The sequence below is a fragment of the Danio rerio genome, chromosome 19 (genome assembly GCF_052040795.2).
Source record: "Danio rerio strain M-AB ecotype USA chromosome 19, GRCz13ab, whole genome shotgun sequence".
In the NCBI taxonomy this organism is placed as follows: domain Eukaryota; kingdom Metazoa; phylum Chordata; class Actinopteri; order Cypriniformes; family Danionidae; genus Danio; species Danio rerio.
Window position 1 is genome coordinate 12,679,832 of NC_141039.2, and position 20,400 is coordinate 12,700,231.

Here is a 20,400-nt window from a genome sequence, read left to right on the forward strand (position 1 = left end):
TTCATTCATTCATTCATTCATTCATTCATTCATTCATTCATTCATTCATTTTCCTTCTGCCTAATCACTTTATTCATCAGGGGTGCATTTTTAAATTCACACCTTTACACTACGGCCAATTTTGCTTATTCAATTTGCCTATACCGCAAGTCTTTTGACTGTGGGGGAAAACAGAAATGTGACAGTGCTAACCATTGAGTCACCATGCCACCCTCTGTCAACTTTTGATAAGACTTTTCTTGATATTTTACTAGTTTGAGTCACTATATCAAATAAGAAATTGTATGTAGAATTAAGTCCATAAAATAACTGGCAGTTTATTACCAAGTTTTTGTATCGTAATGTTGAGTACCTCACCAATCCAGATAATATTTTACTCCAATCTAAAATCTCCATGTCACTTTGCCAAACTTTTCGACATCAAAAGTTGTTAGGGGAAAGATCGAGGTCTCATAATGCAATTCAAAAACATAAATTATTAACAAAATACGTAAAACTGTTGATGTACAGATCATTTTTACAGTGTATTTTTTCAAGGGTTCTTTGGCAAATAGAAAATTCCAAGAAACAGCATTTTTTTGAAAGATCTTAAAATCACTTTATATTTTAAAATATATTAAAATAGAAAATAATAATCTTAAACCGGAATAAAATATACTCTTATTAGGGGCAACAGGGTGGCTCAGTGGTTAACACTGTCGCCTTATAGCAAGAAGGACGCTGGTTTGAACACCGGCTGGGTCAGTTGGCATTTCTGTGCAGTGTTTTCATGTTATTCCCGTGTTGGCGTGGGTTTCCTCCGGTTTTTCCCACAGTCCAAAGACATAAGGTATAAGTGATTTGAATAAACTAAACGTAACGTCTGTGTATGAATGTGTATCGACCCAGCACCCAAAGGATGTCAGCATGACATCAGACTGACTATGTACCCCAATACTGTGGGATGTTGCATTTTGTTTAGAAATAAAATTGGGTTGACGACAGAACCCAACGTCGGGATGTTGAATTTGTAATACTTTCCAAAGCAACCTAAAAACAACAAAATATCAACAATGATGTTACAGCTTGACGTTGTGTGGACATTACCAATATGACGTCTATCAGACGTTAAATAAATGTAAGTATCTGATGTCAATATGACGTTGATTAACGATGTTGGCTTGGCGTCGGATTTTGGTCACTTTCCAACAAAACCTAAAGTCAACAAAATCATTAAGTGATTATTGGACATCAAAATAAAATTGTCCTTAGACGCTGGTAAATCAATGTTTTATGACATTGTGTGTCTGCTGGGAAGGTTTCCTAGTACTGGGTTGCAGTTGGGAGGCCATCCGCTGTGTAAAACATATGCTGGATAAGTTGATGGTTCATTTGGCTGTGCCAACCCCTGATGAATAAAAGGACTAAGCAGAAGGAAAATGAATGAATGAATGAACTCTTATTACTGTATTTCAAATTAAATAAAAGTTTTTTTTCTTTTTCTTTTAGTCAATCAATCAGGTAATTAATGAATATTATTCGTAATTTCTGACCACCTACATAAAAATGTGCAATGCCAGTAGTATTTAAATGTCCTCTGCAATAAAAAAAAGCGTATGAAGCAGAATCTGCCTCGTAGGTTTTGCAGTAACACATGTACAGCTACAGGCCATGATATGAAGCTTTGTCTGGAAGCTGCACAGTACTTGCCCACACAACCAAAAGTGACGCAAACGCAGAATCTTCTCCCGAATGTTGCTCCTGAAGTTCTGACAGCGATGTTTCCCGCTGACGGTGTCATAATGAGGAGCGGTGTTGTGGATAGGAGGGCTTCACTCATGTCACAAACACAGGCTAATGACACACGGAGAAAGCAAGTGTTACGGCCGAAAACAAACATTCAATCAAGAGAGTCCGGTGGCGTATCTGTCGTAGTATCGATAATGGTGTATGTTGATGGAAGTAGGCCACATATGATGTTTAGACAGCCGTAAAATGTGATTACATACGATTACATACGCTGACGCTTCTTGTAGAGGAAACGTGTTCATCTCTTTCTTCACCTCGAGCTGCTAGATGATGTTCGCGTCATGTCTCTTCAGTGTCTGCTATACCTGCGTGTTTGAGGACTTCAAAATCTTCTGCAGCTCAACAAAAAACACTTTAAAGCCCCGAAGCAGAACTCATTTCTCATTCCTGAGCTCTTGCTGAATGGTTTCTGAGTTTCCGAGCTGAAGCGTTTCATTTCTGTAGGCGATATCAGATTGGGGTTATTGGTATTACAGGGAGAGTCAAGGATTAGAATTTTAGCAAATTAGCTCAAAGGGAAAACATGAATAATTAATCATAACTAGTTATAATTAATTATGCATATTTAAATCAGTTTTATGTAACAACTTGATGTAGCAGAATAAGGATTACAATCAAAAAGTAGGCCTAGTTCATCCAGAGAACATTTAGTGTTGATTTTATTATTTCTAATGTTAATTTTAGTGGCCTCGGAAAAATAAGCTGTGAAGGAGAACCAAAGGTTTTCACAGTGATACTGTACAGTACCACCAAGAACCTTTTAGACTCTTTTCAAGAGTTCACATTTAGCTGATGACTTGTTTGAGCTTTTTTGGCATGCTGTCCCAAGAGAGAGCCCTGAGCTCATAAGATCCTCGAGCTCGAGGCTCCCTCCCCTTTGCAAGGTGAGAGGGGAGTTTTAGCTCAGGTACATCTTGAGAACTCCCCTGCTGTAGTAGCTAATGAACAGAAATTGATTGCTCTTAAGAGATAACTACTTACTAGTAGCATGTCTATGATGCCGATTTGAATTAGTCAATTAACTTAGGTTGCATGTTTTTTTTGACGGTGGGAGGAAACTGGAGAACCCAGGGTAAACCCACGTGAGCATGGGGAGAACGTGTAAATTCTGCACAGAAACTTCGCCTGGCTTGGTAAGGACTAGAACCAATGCCATTCTTGCTTTGAGGCAACAGTGCTAACCACTGGGCCACCGTGCCACCCATCTAGGAAAGAAGGAGAAGCAGGGGTGGAAGGGGGATTCTTTAAAATGAAGATGGCTGTCATATGGAACTTGGGGTATTTATAGTGGCTTAGGAATCGTCTGATTGGTGAATCATAAATTGAATAATGCGAGGCCGGGTGAAATCATAAGCACGTGATCCTCTAGAAATTAGTTTATAAATAAACTTCACTCAGTGAAAACCTCATCAAAGAACCATTTTTTCATTTCGAGATGAACATTTTTACAATATAAATCACTGTAAAGAAACTTTTATGTATTGAAAATTAACATTCATCATCACGTCGCTAAAGAACATTGGTTTTTAAGACTACAATTTTTTGCTTGGCTTAATGCTAAAACTGAGTCAAGGGACTTTGTTACAAGCAGTCAGAGTTAATAACAGATTACAGTACATAAAAACTTACTCCAAAATTTAAACATACTTGTAATTAGATTATGTTGCATTTTAAAATGTACAGTTACTTTTTATAGATTAAATGATTACTAGTAATGAGACACTGTGAAATAATATTGTCTTCATCATATGCAATGGCATTTAACTGAACTCATGTTTATTTATATACAGTAGTGCTTTTACAAAGAAGATTGCGTCAAAGCAGCTTAACATTGAAGTTCTAGTAAATTAAAACTGTCAGTTAAATTTTCAGAGTTGAAGTTCAGTTTAGTTTAGTTCAGTGTGGTTTAAATTTCACTGCTGATCCGTCCATGCGCAGCTCCACAAATCCCAAACCAAGCAAGCCAGTGGCGACAGCGTCGAGAAACAAACTTTTTGTTTCACCAATTGACGAAAGTGAAGGGAAAAAAACTATCACTGCATTGCAGATGATACTCAATTATATATTTCAACAAAACTTGATGAAACATCTGAACTGTCTAAACTAACTGAGTGTATTAAAGATGTTAAAGACTGGATGACCAACAATTTTCTTTTCTTAAATTAAATTACTTATTGGACCTAAATCCTGTACACAGGAGATCTCACAACTCGACCTGCAATTAGAGGAATACAAATTTATTATTAGATCTACTGTAAAAGATTTAAATGTCATTTTAGACAGCAACTTAACTTTTAAAATCATATCTCCGATATCACAAAAACCGCTTTCTTTCATCTGAGCAATATGGTTAGGTTACAAAGTATATCTCAGATGGAGAAAAGCTAGTTCATGCTTTTATGACCTCTAGGCTGGATTACTGTAATGGTCTGTTGCCCAGCAAACTTAGAGGGATACAAATTATGGATACCTCATGTGATAACCTCACATCAAGAAGGTTGCTGGTTTGAGCCTCAGCTCAGTAAGTTGGCATTTTTGTGTGAAGTTTGCATGCAAGGCCATCCGCTGCGTAAAACATTTGCTGGATAAATTGACAGTTCATTCCGCTGTGGCGACCACAGAATAATAGAGGGACTAAGCCAAAAGGAAATGAATGAATGAATGTGTGTGTGTGTGTGTGTGTGTGCGTGTGTGTGTGTGTGTGTGTGTGTGTGTGTGTGTGTGTGTGTGTGTGTATGTGAAGTTTCAGCTCAAAATACCCCACAAATACTGTTTTTCTCTCTTTTTTGAAATTGTTCTCTTTTGTCTTTGATTCTAACTGTGCCATTTTGGTGACTGTGCCTTTCAATTCAATAATGAGATTGTGCTCCCAGTTCTCTTTTTAAAAGAGGGCAGAGCTAAAAATGTCAGCATAGTGACAGATTCAAAAACAAGACTAACACCCTTTGCTAATGTGGGAAGATGGTCACTAATGGAAGGGACATTCCCCTCTGATGATGTACAATGCTGGGACAATGTCAATCAAAGTGTTTCTTTTTTCAAGTGTGAAAGTAAAACATAAAATTAATTAATCCATAAAATTAACACATTTTTTACCATTAGAAGCAGGTTGTATTCACACACTGTTGCCACACAACAGTGATGAAACCACTTATGAAGTGATTTTTGCATAAAAGGTCCACTTTAATGTTTAATGTAAAGGAATTACTGAACCTTACTGGAAGAAGGGTGGATAAAATATACTTCATCTATCGAAATTTAAAGTGAATGTCAGGAATTTAACAAAACACAAACAATTTGTTCACAGTTAAATAAATAATATATAACATTTCAACATTTATCCATCTATCTATCTATCTATCTATCTATCTATCTATCTATCTATCTATCTATCTATCTATCTATCTATCTATCTATCTATCTATCTATCTATCTATCTATCTATCTATCTATCTATCCATCCATCCATCCATCCATCCATCCATCCATCCATCCATCCATCCATCGTTGTGGTTTTTAGCTTTTCTCTTAATGAATAAAACTCAGTCTGGAGGTTATGAATATCAAGAAAAATTTACTTTATTGGAATATTTAAAAAAAAAAAGCAGAGACAATCTGGAGCAGACCCATCTCAGTCTCTCCCCAGGACAAATTCAATGTCCCTCAAATTTGCTATCCCCTTTATCCTTGCTTCCTCCCACCTTTGTGTTTTCAGAGCTGTTTACTGGTTCAACAGACCCCTATTTAAAGCCCCCTCGTCTTGTTGGCCCTTATAATGTTTATATCTAATATAGTCATCACTGGTTTTCCACATACAGTTCACATTTGGTAATCATGACTAGTGTTCATGTTTTCAAACATCTAAACTGAACCCTTCTATTCTATACAGTTTGTGTCTTTTCAAATAAACATGACAGTTTCTACATATGTTGTGTACAGTTCATGCTTTTCTGACACAGATGGTTCTCATTGTATCCCCAAGTCCTTTGTCGTGCTCTTTTATGACCCTTTTGCCTTAACCTGTCACCTGTTTTCAAAGACATATAATGGCAGATTCATAGGGCCCTCCACTCAGCCAATTAAATGTGTTTTCATATAGGTTTATTAAATAAAAATCTACTTTACCAACTATCCATCCCTATATTTATATAACCTTTTATAAGAAACTGTATAAGGAGTATGATTTGTTGCTGGATAAGAAGCAGGACATATCTGATCAAAGGAGAAACCATTACTAGTCTTACTACTGATGGTTTGTGCTGTAATGGTTAATGAATTTTGCGTAAGACTGAACAGTGATGGATGTGTGTGAGCGTGTGCTGACTGTCACAGTAAATGTAAATGCATGATTAAATCCGCTGTGTCTCTTCAGGGCTGCAATCTTGTTCAATTAAAGTGAACACAGAAAACATTGTGAGGGTTTTAACGCAATGTGAAGTGATATGTGACGTGTGTCAGGAACATGGGGTTTGATTAACATTTGTAACATTCATTAGCATTTGTATTGTTTTAGAGCTTTATACCACCTCTAATAATAATTTATGCATTCAAAATTGTCAATTTTGATCTATTGTCACAACATTTTCCTGCCACACAATTAGCAGGAAATTGCTTTTTTGTTGTGAGTTGTGAATGTAAGCACTGGCTGACGGATTGTGTTTCCATAAACCAGAGAGAACAAATTAATAATGTGTCTTTTTGACAGAAACATTGCCAAGGTTACTGACTGCAGAAAACAATTCACAGACAACACTTTACACTCCAATCCAATTTTTAATCAAATTAACATGTTGACAAAACTGTTTTGTTTTTCTAGTTTTAAACATTTCTAATGTACTTTAAAATGGCGTCACGCTTTTTTGCCAACAACTTTTGCTTAATACATTTTGCCAACATGTTTGAAAGCCCTTTTTTACATTTAATATATCTTTCAAGAAAACTCTCAGAGAAATTTAGTACAGGATTAAATATTCAGTCGTTCATTCATTTTCCTTCATCTTAGTATTTCAGGGGTCGCTACAGTGGAATGAACCACTAACTATTCCAGCATATGTTTTACACTGCGGATGCCCTTCCAGCTGCGACCCATACAGTAATTGTATCCATAATACCCGTAATTGTACCAATAAATATGTACAAGGACAAAGTTATTTTGATGTCTAATAATGACATGAAATGAAGTTGATATTTTGTTCATTTTAGGTTGTGTCCAACATGGAGCCAACGTCTTAAATTAACATCATATTGACATCAAATAGGGACATTTATTTGTCAGATATGGCAACCAAAATCCAACATCTGATAGACGTCATATTGGTAATGTCCACACAACATCAAGCTGTAACATCATTAGACATTGATTTTTGGTGGTTTTTAGGATGAATTGGAAAGTATTGAAGATGTTGGACATTGATGTCAGCCTGATTTTGGGTTATGACGTCAACTCGATTTTCATTTCCAAACAAAATGCAACATACCATGATGTTGGGGCACAATGTTAATCTGATGTCATATTGAAATCCTGTTCCTGCTGGATCAATACACACTCATACGCTACTGCCAGTTTTGTTTAATTAAATCACCTATACCTCACGTCTTTGGACTGTGGGGGAAACCGAAGCACCTAGAGGAAACCCATATAAACACGGGGAGAACATCCAAACTCCATACAGAAATGCCAACTGGTCCAGCTGGGATTTGAACCAGCGACCCTCTTGCTGTGAGGTGACAGTGCTGAGCCACAGTGCCACCTGTAATGAGTATGTATATGGAAATGTTTGGTCTAGGCGGCATAGATCTGCTAGAGTTTCACAACAAAATGTTGTATAAAACATGCTAGTATCTATGTTTATGCTACAAGCACTTTGTTAGATACTAGTTAGTTTTCCATTAAACAATACTGCTGTACAGTTTTGCTAGCTCCCTTTTAACAAAGCTTGTACTTAGATAATTTATTAAATATTACTTATTCATTAGATAATTGTTCTAATTTATTAGTTACTATAACTGGTAGTTATTCATTAGATTCTCAAGTAATTGGGCAAGTAATTGTTTTTGCAGCCAACTTGGAAATGCCTTTGGGCGATGCAACCCATTGTACAACTTGAAGTCAAAAAGACATTTGATGCAAATTGATTTGATATCAGTTAACTCCTGTCAAATTCACATCAAACTTCTACCTTTGGCATCAAAAACACCTGTAAAAGAATTTTGACACGTGTAATCAATATTTGACATGTTTTTGACACCAACGCTAAATGTCAGATTGTCATTTTGACATCAAGGTAGTTTACATGCATTGTAGGGATACAAAATTCACTGTCAATTTGTCATTCTTAATAGAAGAATTAGAACCACTATAAATGGTTTGAAAAGAAAGGGTGTTGGAGAGAACAGCTAACAGGAAAATGGCAACTAAATGAAATTTCACAGCAAAGAGGCCTCTGAGACAATGACAAAATCCGAAGTGATATAATGTAATGATCACAATGTTGAACTGCAATGCAAGCATAAATTGTATAGGTGAGGAGGAGCTTCCATTTAGGGGGCATGGAATGTAAAACATTATGCTAATCTTGCAAACAGTAAATCTGATGTGAAAAACAGGATAAAGAGTGCTCAGCACTTCAGATTGCACTGGGGTTCTGCTCTAAGCCTCTCAGCTTTTTATAATTTATTTATTAAAGTCTATTCTTCTGGTATTGAAAACCTCGAGACTGAGCATGGTTACCTAATGGAATGACCGGAAGGCACAACACCTCTTTGCTTTCATGTTTGTGGGCAATGATGCGATTATATTTGCACTATAGACAATAAGGCAACGCAGTGGCGCAGTAGGTAGTGCTGTCGCCTAACAGCAAGAAGGTCGCTGGTATGAGCCTCTGCTGGGTCAGTTAGCGTTTCTGAGTGGAGTTTGCATGTTTTCCCTGTGACGGTTTCCTCCAGGTGCTCCAGTTTCCTCCATGTCCAAAGACATGCGGTACAGGTAAATTGGATACGCTAAATTGTCCGTAGTGTATAAGTGTGTGTGAATGTTTCCCAGAGATGGGTTGCAGCTGGAAGAGCATCCGCTGCATAAAAACATAAGTTGGACAAGTTGGCGGTTCATTCCGCTGTGGTGACCCCAGATTAATAAAGGGACTACGCCGAAAAGAAAATGAACGAATGGTTATTACCTGATTATTTTGCAGCCTGCGCCTTTAAATGAAAATGAGCTGGTTACCAACACCAACCATTCCAACATGCATTTGTGCTTTTCCTGTGTCACATCAGATAAACACAGCACAACAACAAAGACAGACAAATGAAGAAGACATCCAGTTTCCAGGTCAAGAATATCACAGTAAGACTGAACCAGGACATTTCCTAATAAAATTTACTCAAGCCTTTCTGCAAAGATGAATGAGCAACACACAAAGAGATGTTTAACTTTGCACTGTTTTGTACATCTACACACAGCAAATGCTGTATGTAGATCCATCAAGCTATACAAACAAACCTGATTTAACATCCACAAACAGAGACATGCTGTTGTATGATTGAATCGTAATGACGGATACCCTTTAAAGTAAAGATTTCAAGCTATGTAGATATATTTCTCATGTCTGTGAGGCAAGTATTCACAGAGATAGCAACATATTTGCCGACCCCAGAGGATTCATATCCATGAAGCGGTAGAAACTGTCATAAAAAACATATGGCTGGACTGAGCTCCTCCTCCAAAGAATTGTTTGTCGATAGAGATTGATGATTGGCTCCTTGACTAGAAGGCGGTGTTTCCTTATAGAGCAGCCATATTGACCGTTGCATTTTTCCCCATTCAAAACTATACGAGTGACATGTCTTAAGTATTCTATAGTCAATGCTATTACATATATATTAGTACTTATTCATTTGATACCAGCACTTGTTTCAATTGAGTAGCAACTAAAATTACTTTTTGGTACTGTATAGTGTATGGACTAGCATAAATTTTAACAGTTAATCATTATTCACTATTTAATTTTTGAAATACTATAGTACCTATTATTCAACCCAAGCTCATTCTGAAAACGTAGTCCCACAGATGTTTCTGGAGACCGCGATTTATGTAGCCGGAGGTACGTATGACTGCATCTCATTTTTTAAGTGAACCATACAAGGCGGTGTGACGCCGTTCCTCTTCGCGCTCGCCGGCTGACAGCTTACCTCCATGTGGAGGGCTTTCCCGCCGCAACCAGTTTGTCCAGTTAGCTTGTGGTGTACATCGGCGGAGTGGAGATTCGTAGAGGAGCTGACTGTGATTACAGCGACAAACGGGTTCGAGTCCGGGGAAGAGCGGTTCCAGAAATCAGGTAAGTCAAAAACAGAATCCAAAAAATAAAAGGAACGAGTGAATAACAGGGTGAGAATGTGGTGAAATCCGAAAACGTGGTCAAAATTCAATTCAATTCAACTTTATTTGTATAGCGCTTTTACAATGTAGAATGTGTCAAAGCAGCTTCACATAAATGGTCATAGTAACTGGATCAGGGTAGTTCAGTTTTTAGTGTCTAAGTTCAGTTCAGTTTCATCAGACAAGGGCTTTTCTCTTTTTGAACAGCTTTTGTAAATCGATGCTTGGGTTCAGGGAAGCAATCGGGCGAGCGGGCGGGCGGGTCAATCAGTAAAACAGGTTGGGTTTAGGGTAAGAGGAGGGTGGGTCGGCTGATTGGCCGGTCGCCCAGTCAATCATTCAGCCAGTCAGTCGGATAGACGGTCACTCGACAGCTGCCCTCCAGTAGCTTTATGCGAGAACAGCACGGGCGCAAATGGCACTCGCGAGAGACGTTCGAGATGCAAAAAAGCGCACACAGCTGCCTCTCGTGGATTCGCGAAAACAAAAACTGCAAAATACATACCTCCCGGGACGTATTTCGCGTCTCCAGAAACGTCCACGGGACTACGTTTTCAGAATGAGCCTGGGTTGCTATTATTAGATGGTATAGTTCTTAATCAGTCTTCTTTGTTAGATATGTTATTACAGTTTTTCTCAGTCGCTTTGGTGCATTTCTCACAACACTATTTACATTTGCACAAAAGTTAATGCATTTCTCAAAACATTTAGTCATTTGTGCACATCCTAGTAGCAGTTTCTCATTCCTTCCAACACATTGCAAATGCTTTTGGACATGCATCAATTGCTTTCATACAACTACAACTCTCTGCTATTTATAACATTATCATTTGCTTATGTCATGTCAGTCAAAATGAACTAAACTTGTAAATGCTTAATAGTCATTCCATATAAAACTAATAGTCATTATTTCATTACTTGAGTCATTATATACAAAAATGTTAGACCAGTTGTCAAAATCTGTCAAGCTAATTTTATATATAAAAAATCTTTATTTACCTGAAAATGTCTTAAAAATTAAACAATTTGATGAATGATTTACAGACCTGTGTATGTTGTAGGCTCAGTTCCAATATGTTCTGCAATATTGTTTACAGTTGTGCACAGCTCTACCTAAAGGAAGTTTATGTTTGTTGTAAATAAGGGTGTTTATTATTTTGCACAATGATGTGAATAAATTAAAATTGCAAAGAGTATATGCAGAAAAAATGTGAAACATACATATTCAGTGTCTCGTACTCACATACCTCACTAAGCAGTGATGGCTAACATTACTGTAGTTTTCAAATGGGTGTGCTAATAGTATATAGGGCTGTCTTGAGCATTTTCAGGAGGTGTCACCAAAATCTGACTTTTTTTACATTGAAAAAATGTACAGAGTAAACTGTCATAATGAAAACATGACTAAGCCATTTGACTATCTTGTTCATAAACAATGCTGTCAGGACTTTTCATTTTGATGACACTGACACTTTCATTGACATGAATACTTGCTTTTGAGGAATTAAATATCCGATTTGAGCATGTGACGCGTTTTTGCAGGGTATCAGCTAGGTTTTGCTACTAATTGTTTTGAGAAATGCATTAACTGTTGTGCAGAAATGCACTTGTGAGAAATGCACCAAAGCGACTGAGAAAAACTGTAATTAGACAGTACTTTATTAATTACAAAACAGCGTTAGATACTAATTCATATCCTAACATGATAGTATTTATAAAATGGATACTCCTTAAATAGTTACTATTATTTACCTATTCAACAGCCTTTAGAGCACAGATCCGATCACAGTCCTGGAGGGCTGGTGTCCTGCTGAGTTTAGCTCCAATTTGCTTCAATACACATGCTAGTAAGTTTCTTGTATACAGTATCTAGTAAGAGCTTGATTAGCTGGTTCAGGTGTGTTTGATTAGGGTTGGAGCTAAACTCCCCAGGACACCGTCCCTCCAGGACAGAGAGTGGACACCCCTGCTTTAGAGCATCGCAATGTTCATATTTTTTATCTGTCCACTTTCTTTGCGGAACTCCATTTCCCCCCCCATGGAATCAATATCTTGGAATCTTTATTGTTATATAATGAACCTTTCCGTTTACCATAAGCATATAGCTCTCAGATATACATGTATTATATAAAGATTTAATGATTGTGACTGGTTGAGGCTTTGGAATTTTCATTAAGGATTTTTTTCTGGTTTAAATAGCTGTAGTTCCCTGAAGCTTGCACTTTAACCCTCTCATTTGCATTCACATAATGAACAATCAGGGTCTGCCGCTGTTAGTTTACAGTCACACAGTTGCTTTAATGTACTGTGCGGTCCTGCAAGTGGGCGAGAAGCTGTGGAGAAGCTGATGAAGTGTGTTTTGTCAGAATGCTGTCATGCGCTTCATGCTCTGATCACAACGCTCTGCCATTGCTTGTGGGATGTCGTGCAGTTTTAATGTGCTGTACAGCGTCTCCCATGCTTGTTAATTCGCTCTCTGCTTGTCAAATGTTTTCACGGTAGTGACAAAGCAGTGTCTTGTGAACAGTCACGGTGGACATGACAGATATGCTGACCATTATATACCCTTCACTAGGGACATAAAAGCAACATGAATGCTTTGAAACATCAATATTGTGCTTTAAAAACACACACAGGCTTATGAAGATTAAGATTTATTTATTCCGGATTTGCAGCTTATGGAATAATATAATTATTAACAGTAGCCTGGTTTCCAGATTTGCACATTTTGTGTTTTCTAATTTTTTTTTTTCTATCTTAACAGATGTTAGCGACTAAAACATATTTTCCTCCTGCAGGAACTCATTTCAGACTTCATAACGACATATGTTAAAAGGTTTTTGTATATTATGGCTACTACACAACCCATTATTTTTAATCAAAGGAGATATACAGTAGGACCATTTTCTAAACGTTAATGGTGTGGAAAGCCCCTTATAATCAAACAGAAACCAAGTCTAAATTGTAATAATATTTCATAATGTAGCAGCTTTTTCCTTATGAAATAAATGTAGCCTTTTTACTAAAAATACATTTTTTAAAATCCTAGTAAATAAAAAAAATTATAATAACCAACAGTATAAAGAGCAACCAACTATTATTAATTTTTTAGAGACATTTCATTTCAGAAAGTCAATGAGGTTAGACTTCTATGAGGTTAGACTCCCATAAGGTTAGTCCGCTAGCAAGTTAACAAACTTAACATCAAAAACCATAATCTAACAATCAATAAATATTTGACATTAAAAAATCTTTTCGTTGTGCTATGCTCTTGATCACATTGGCATATTATTTTTCTTGTTCAAAGGAAGAGCAAAATTTTATTTATTATTTCTAAAAACAAGACAATATACTCAACCGGTCAAAAGTTTAAGGTCAGTAGGATATTTAAATGTTTTAAATTAAGCTTCTCCTGCTCACCAAGGCTGCTTTTATTTAATCAAAAATACAGTCTAAATTATGTACTTACCTAAGTTCTACTCTGTATTTGGCTACCTGGTCTAAGTCTACCTGGGTGGGGGGTGTGGATTCGGGGTTGTTTAATGATATGGTCATATTCTGTATGCTCTCTATATTAAACAAAATCTGAAATAATAAAAACAATTGTTCACATAAAAAAAACAACAGTCCAAATTGTAAAATTGTGAAATGCTATTGTGCTATAAAAGTAGTTTATCATTTAATTTAATAATTTATTTCAGTGATTTAAATGATGAATTTTCAGCGTCATTACTCCAGCTTTCAGAGTCACATGATCCTTCAGATATCACTTTAGTATTATCAATAATAATAATGACGATTAATATTACTATTGGTAATGGTAATAAAAGCAATAATGACTGAAGTAATGATTTCCCTTGAGACAACATACAATAAGAAAGCAGTTAGTTAAAATTGTAATGAATATTGAACAATCTAACTTTTTTTTTTTTTTTACATTTAATAAATGCCGCCTTGATGAACCAACACAATCTCACTGCAATACGTAACTTTTTTGGGGGCTAATTCATATGAATTCGTACAATCTAATTCGTACAATTTAGTACGATTTGCTCATCCAAACTGGTTGGGTTTAGGGGTGGGGTTTGGTGCTATGCCTCCTTTTTAAAATTGTACATTTTCGTACGACTCAACTCGTACGAATTAGCCACTAAACTGGCAAAACGTGAAATACTTATGTTTTCTTGTGAGATCAGGCTGGATGAACAGATTTTTTTTTTTTTTGTAAAACTCTTGGCTATTGCGACTTAAGAATTTTTAAATATTTAGACTAGATACGAAACAAAAACTCTAATTAAGAAAAGCATTTTAGCAGTGAAGAGCCGTTTGTGGAATAGAAGGATCAATGGATATCACTGATACCAATAAAAAAAATCTTATTTTTTTACACGCTTTGAAAGTTACCACTCGACTGAACGGCCATTATCAGTGGTTATCCGCTGATAGATATGGACCAGTAATGACCTTCTGCACCTACTGGTAGGCTCAGAAGGCTGCTGTCATCCATCCACATGGCTAATCAGTAATACTTAAAGAGCAGACTCCAGATCCAGATCTGTTTTTACATTACTGTGACGGTTGGGTTTAGGGTTGGGGTAGGGGTCAATAATAAATTAATAAAATACAATCAATAGAAAATTGAATGAATAATATAAATATTTCTTGTTAACTTCTGGCTGCAGCCGTATGTAATCTATAGCTGATTAACCATGTGGATGGATAATAACAGCTTTCTGAGCCTACTAGTAGGCGCAGAAGGCTCTTACTGGCCCCTATCTATCAGCTGATAACCACTGATAATGCCCATTGAATCGAGTGATAACATTATAATCGGCTGATATTTTTTAAAAGTATGTTAATAACATTACCATGTTGTTATTTTTGTGTTTATTATACAAATTATCATAAATATTTAAACATCATTTACACGCTATTCATGTGTAAATACAATTTTAGCCTCACTCTGGTGGATACCAATGCATAATGAATAATGGATATTTTTGCTTTTAATAAATCTTTTTTTTTGCTAGAACTGTGAATCTCTTGCAGTTTAATTATCTGTCTTTCTATAAAAAAAAAAAACTCTCAAAAATATTGTCATGCAGAACAGAATATGAAGTTGAAGTCCAGCGCCGAAGGGAACTTCAGCTGTAACGAGCTTATCATCTCATTTGTATGTTAACCACAAGAACCTGCAGTGAATATACACATGGAAAGAGGAGAAATAGTGTGTCAAACCTCAGAAGTTCATGTGTGTGTGTGCAGGACGGAGATGTCAGGCTTCCGGACACAGTCTAACCTGACAGAGCAAATGGACTTCCTCTAATTTAGAGGAATTCAGACTGAAAGATCTGACAGATTTATCCCTAAATAACAGCCCTCCATTTGCATTCATGCATTACGAGTCTCTGTGTTTGATGTTCGCTTCAGCAGAACGAGTAAGCTTAAATAACCCCCCCATTCATTTGAAGAAATGGGTACAAACATAGAAATGCAATCTTGATCAAGTACTTTGATGCTTGTAGACTGGAATTAATGTCAATTGCCTTGCTTCACATCAAGAGGACTGGCAAATGGATCTGGCAAATGCCAATGTAAATCACAAGTACACAAGTACACGAGCAGCAAATTATACTGCAAGTTATAAAATTTTCTGATTTATGCTTTGCTGACTTTAATGTATCCATCACAACAGTCAAAATGTCATCTGCTTTTATTTAAAAAGTTTTTGATTTTGACTTTGATAGTCAAAGATTCTCATGCCTTTTTGAATTTATAATTCAACACAGAGAACATACTGTAGGCCGATTTTCACTATCATGCTGAACAGTTCTAAGAACAGTCATATATGGTTTCAGTTGTCTTTCCATGTGAACCTGGTACAGCACGATATGGCAAGATTAATATACAAACGTGTTGGACTGGTAGAGTGTGTGACACTATGTGTGATGCCACCACTCTGGTTACATTGTTAACAATTTCCTGTAGAATCTACAGTAACTTACTGTAAATGAATTACAGCACCATTCATCTTGCTGTATATGGATTTATGGTATTGCATATATTTACTGTAAAATTTACAGTAATTTTGACAGAATATTCAAAGTTAAATACTGTGTATTTAAAACAATAGCTAACAGTGTAGGTATGCAGAGTCATATTATTTATTTAATTTTATAAAACGGTGTCCCCAAAACAGAAATATCCGATCATTGTCAATATGGCTGCGTGTAATGAGAAAACTGCCGGTGTTTGAACAGGCTACTTCTCCTGGTTCCAGAGTGTGTGACACGCAGTGGCAGACAGTCAAGCTGGGCTAATCTCCTTTGCCTGGGCATTCTCTAGGTCCGGTCTAGAGCGGTATTTATATGGAGCAAGTTGCCTAAAAAAAAAAAAAAAAAAAATCACAGTCATGAAGCATGTCTTTTTAAAGACGTCGTTCTAATTGTGCCTTTCTGGATGCAATGGTTCCCTGTCTACTGATGATGGGAACGAGCACTGTGTTGCATGTCTGGGGGTTCAGCATGTTAATGCAGTGTTCGTGGGCAGCTCATGGTATCATTGCTATGGCAGGTCTGTTGCGCAGCTAAGACCATGGCTCGCTCATGCAAAAGGGCGAACCACCCCTGTTGTACCCTGCAAGTAGTGGTTGGCACTCAGGCAGATCTGAGGTGTTACAGTGGGGGTCAATCTGCTGCAATTGAGACGCTTTCTGGGGATGGCCAGGTACTACAGGTGTTTTTGTAAGAACTTCTCAACCGTGGTAGCTCCACTTACGAAATTGTGCAGCTCTAAAATTGCATTTATTTGGACTGATGAATGTCAGGATGCGTTTTTGTGTGATAAGTCTCTCCTTTGTAGTGCACCTGTCTTGTCTGCCCCTGCTGTGGATCGACCTTTTAAGTTAGAGGTGGATGCCAGCGAGACTGGAGTTGGAGCTGTCCTGCTTCAGGATGGTGCTGATGGTATCACTCACCCAGTGTCTTACTTCTCTGCCAAGTTAAATCCCCATCAAATTAACTATTCTGTTATAGAAAAGGAGACCCTGGCGATGTTGCTTGCCTTGCAACATTTTGATGTATATGTTGGCTACAGTTCTTCTCCCGTCATGGTCTACACTGACCACAATCCGCTTGTTTTCTTAAATAAGATGTACAATCAGAATCAGAGATTAATGCGCTGGGCGTTGATGGCCCAACGTTATAATCTTGAGATCCAGCACAAAAAGGGGCGTGATAATGTCGTTGCGGATGCCCTCTCAAGGGGGTAAATATTTTAAAAAAGGTAATCGTTTTTTTTCCATTTTATTATTTTCTTGTTGGCTTGGATGCTTCACCCAGAATCCTCTTCCTTTAGGAAAAAGGATTTTTCTTTTAGGTGGGGAGTGTTACGGCTGTTGCCTTTTCTCTTTAGTGCCTGTCTCTGTGCTTGCGTGTGTGTCATGACGTCACTCACTGTTTGTTTCCTATAGAGTCCGCCTTTGCGCACCTGCGGCGAGTTGCGCTTATTGAAATTGGCTATAAATACGGACCATCCTTGAGCAGAGACAGAGGAGACTTTACAGCCAGCCATCAAGCTTCTTTCGTTTCTTTAATTTACTGTTTTGTCTTACTTTGCTCTAATTTGTTAATTGTTGGGTTGTTTAGTCTTTGGTTAGTGTTGTATGTTGTTGGAGAACGTGAGTTATTGATTCTTTATTCATTCTTATTTAGTTGTGACACATGATTTGTTGGATTGTTTTGGTTGTAATAAATTTAATAATTTAGACAACTTAGTTCATGTGTACTCTTTATGTTGCGTTCCCTTCATGACTTAATTATTTTTTTGATTTGATTAAAAAAGGGTTCGTAACATCGGGTTTGCGGATCTCCCATTCCTCAGCACACTCTATCCAAGCTTCGAGTGAGAGAAATGCTCCTTTCTCTGGGAGGATCGCCCTCACACCTGATGTCATCGATGTCCATTGCTGCATCGGAGGTTGGGCTTTCATTTTTCGATGACAATTCGGACCTGCTCCCTCCCTCAGGGGTGGTAAGTGTTCGGATATTGAACTGAGATGATGGCCGTGCTAACCCGGGCTGCTTCAGTAAGCGAGGCAAGAGATGGCTTGTCCCCCAGCTCTGCCTACAGACCGATTAGCAGTGTGACGTGGAGGATAAAAAGGGGAAACCCTCTAAGCCTCCCATCCCCCTCTTCCTGGAGGTGCACAATAAGTTCACGCAGTGCTGAGGGCACTTTTTTCCACCCGGTCTGTGTGCGATCCACCCTCACCTTTCTTGATGATGGAGCAGTCAGGAGGCATAAGGCGAATTCCTAGGACGAGGGTGCTAGCACGGTCAATATTGCCAGTGTGGTGCCCCTTCCTGGCATGGTTAGCCTCGGTTTTGTCCAAAGCGTGTAGGTTATCTGTGTCCCTCGGGCCCGGAGTCCACACTGCTGCAGGCAAGGCTGCTTACGTTTGCTTGCTATGGTCGGCGCAGGCGTTGGCCCAGTGGGAAGGTTCCAACCCAGGCTTAATTTACACACTGCAACCAACTTTGTTCTGAAAACACTCGAGTCGGCTGCGAGTGCCCAGGCAAGGACGATGACCACACTAGTGGTCCAGAAACACCACCTCTGGCTAAAACCTGGCAAATATTTGTGACGTTGACAAAATTCGCTTTCTTAACACATCCACATCCCAGGCTGGCCTGTTCGGCGACACCGAGGGGAAGTTTACCCAGGAATTCACTACGGTGAAAGAGCAGTCAAGTGCCATTGGCTGGCTTTCCCCATTGACTTTGGCTGCTCCCTGCCGAGGGTGCTTGTTTATGTCTCCAAAATCTGCTCTGTCCATTCCACCAGTTAAATGGCAGCGATAAGCACCCCACAGACGATTACCGCCCCCTGCTTCAGGGCGCCGCTAAGTCTGGTACAGACAGTGAAGCGCCCCTGAGAAGGTCCACTCGGAGAAAAAAAGGTTTGCTCTTTCCCTGGCGGAGACACGGACACCAATATCATTAACTTATGGCCGTATGTGTACCAGCTCGCAGGATCAGTGCTCTACGCCACAGGCTCTGAAAGTGCCAGAGGACCAACAATCAAAACAGAAAGCAGTTGAAGAATGGCGTTTAAATCATTCATCTGACCGCAATGTAATTAATCTGACTCCATTAAACTTATTAACATTGATAAAGAGAAAGAATCTCAACCAATTAAAACAGGCAAAGGTGTTTATTAAGTTACATGTTTTGAATATAAAGACAGTTGAATGAAACAAACTAATATTCTGTATAGAGAAACTTAACTGTAACATATGAACTGCTGTGTAATAAAGACATTGAAACTGCATATGGGTAACAGCGATTCACCCCCATCAACAGTTACCTTTCCTTCTTATACCCTGAGCAACATGAGTGAAACACCCACCCCCAAAATCAGCCGAACATAAAAAAGCAAAGTTGAGGAGATAAAGTAGGAGAGAGGTAGATTAACATACAGTATTCTCCTCAGGCCATGACTAAACAATAGTAATGAGTTACTGAAGTTTGTCCTGCGCACTTGCGGTTTTTTTAGTTATTCTTTGGTTTGGTGCGTTAATCTGATCATTACTATTATTCAAAAGAAGGTAATGATTCACACTCAATTGCTTCATACTGTTTTTATTTTTACTTTTTCTTACATTTTACAGGTGATAACAGACAAACAGACGTTTCGGCACAAAGCCTTCCTCAGTAAACAATAGTAATCAAATTGTAAATTGAAATACATCAATGTCTTTGTTGATTACATCACTACAATGCTTGTCTTAAACTGCCAAAAGACACCAAACATGATGAATTTATTAAAAAAAAAAAAAAGATCACGAGCAGATGAATTATAGTGAAAAGCACATGGTTTCTGTAAGACAATTGGCAGTGATGTGTATTGGAACTGTGAGAAACTCTGCCATGCTAGGAGGACCTATTTTGTGCTTGGAATGTCCACGTCCATATTTAATAGTTTTACATTTCTAATAGATTTTTTGCCTAACAATGTTTCAAATATAAGTCCCTTTAAACAAAAATAATAATTAACAACACAAGATTAAAACAGATAGTATTGATTCCAAGCTTTTACTCAAGTATTTGAGTAAAAAGTATAACCAGTGCATCAATTACTGTATATTACCAGTATTTTTAAAGATGAGTATCTGTATTTTACTTGTGTGGTGTATGCACTTTTGAAGCCAGAGAATGTATCAAACCATCAATTTTGTG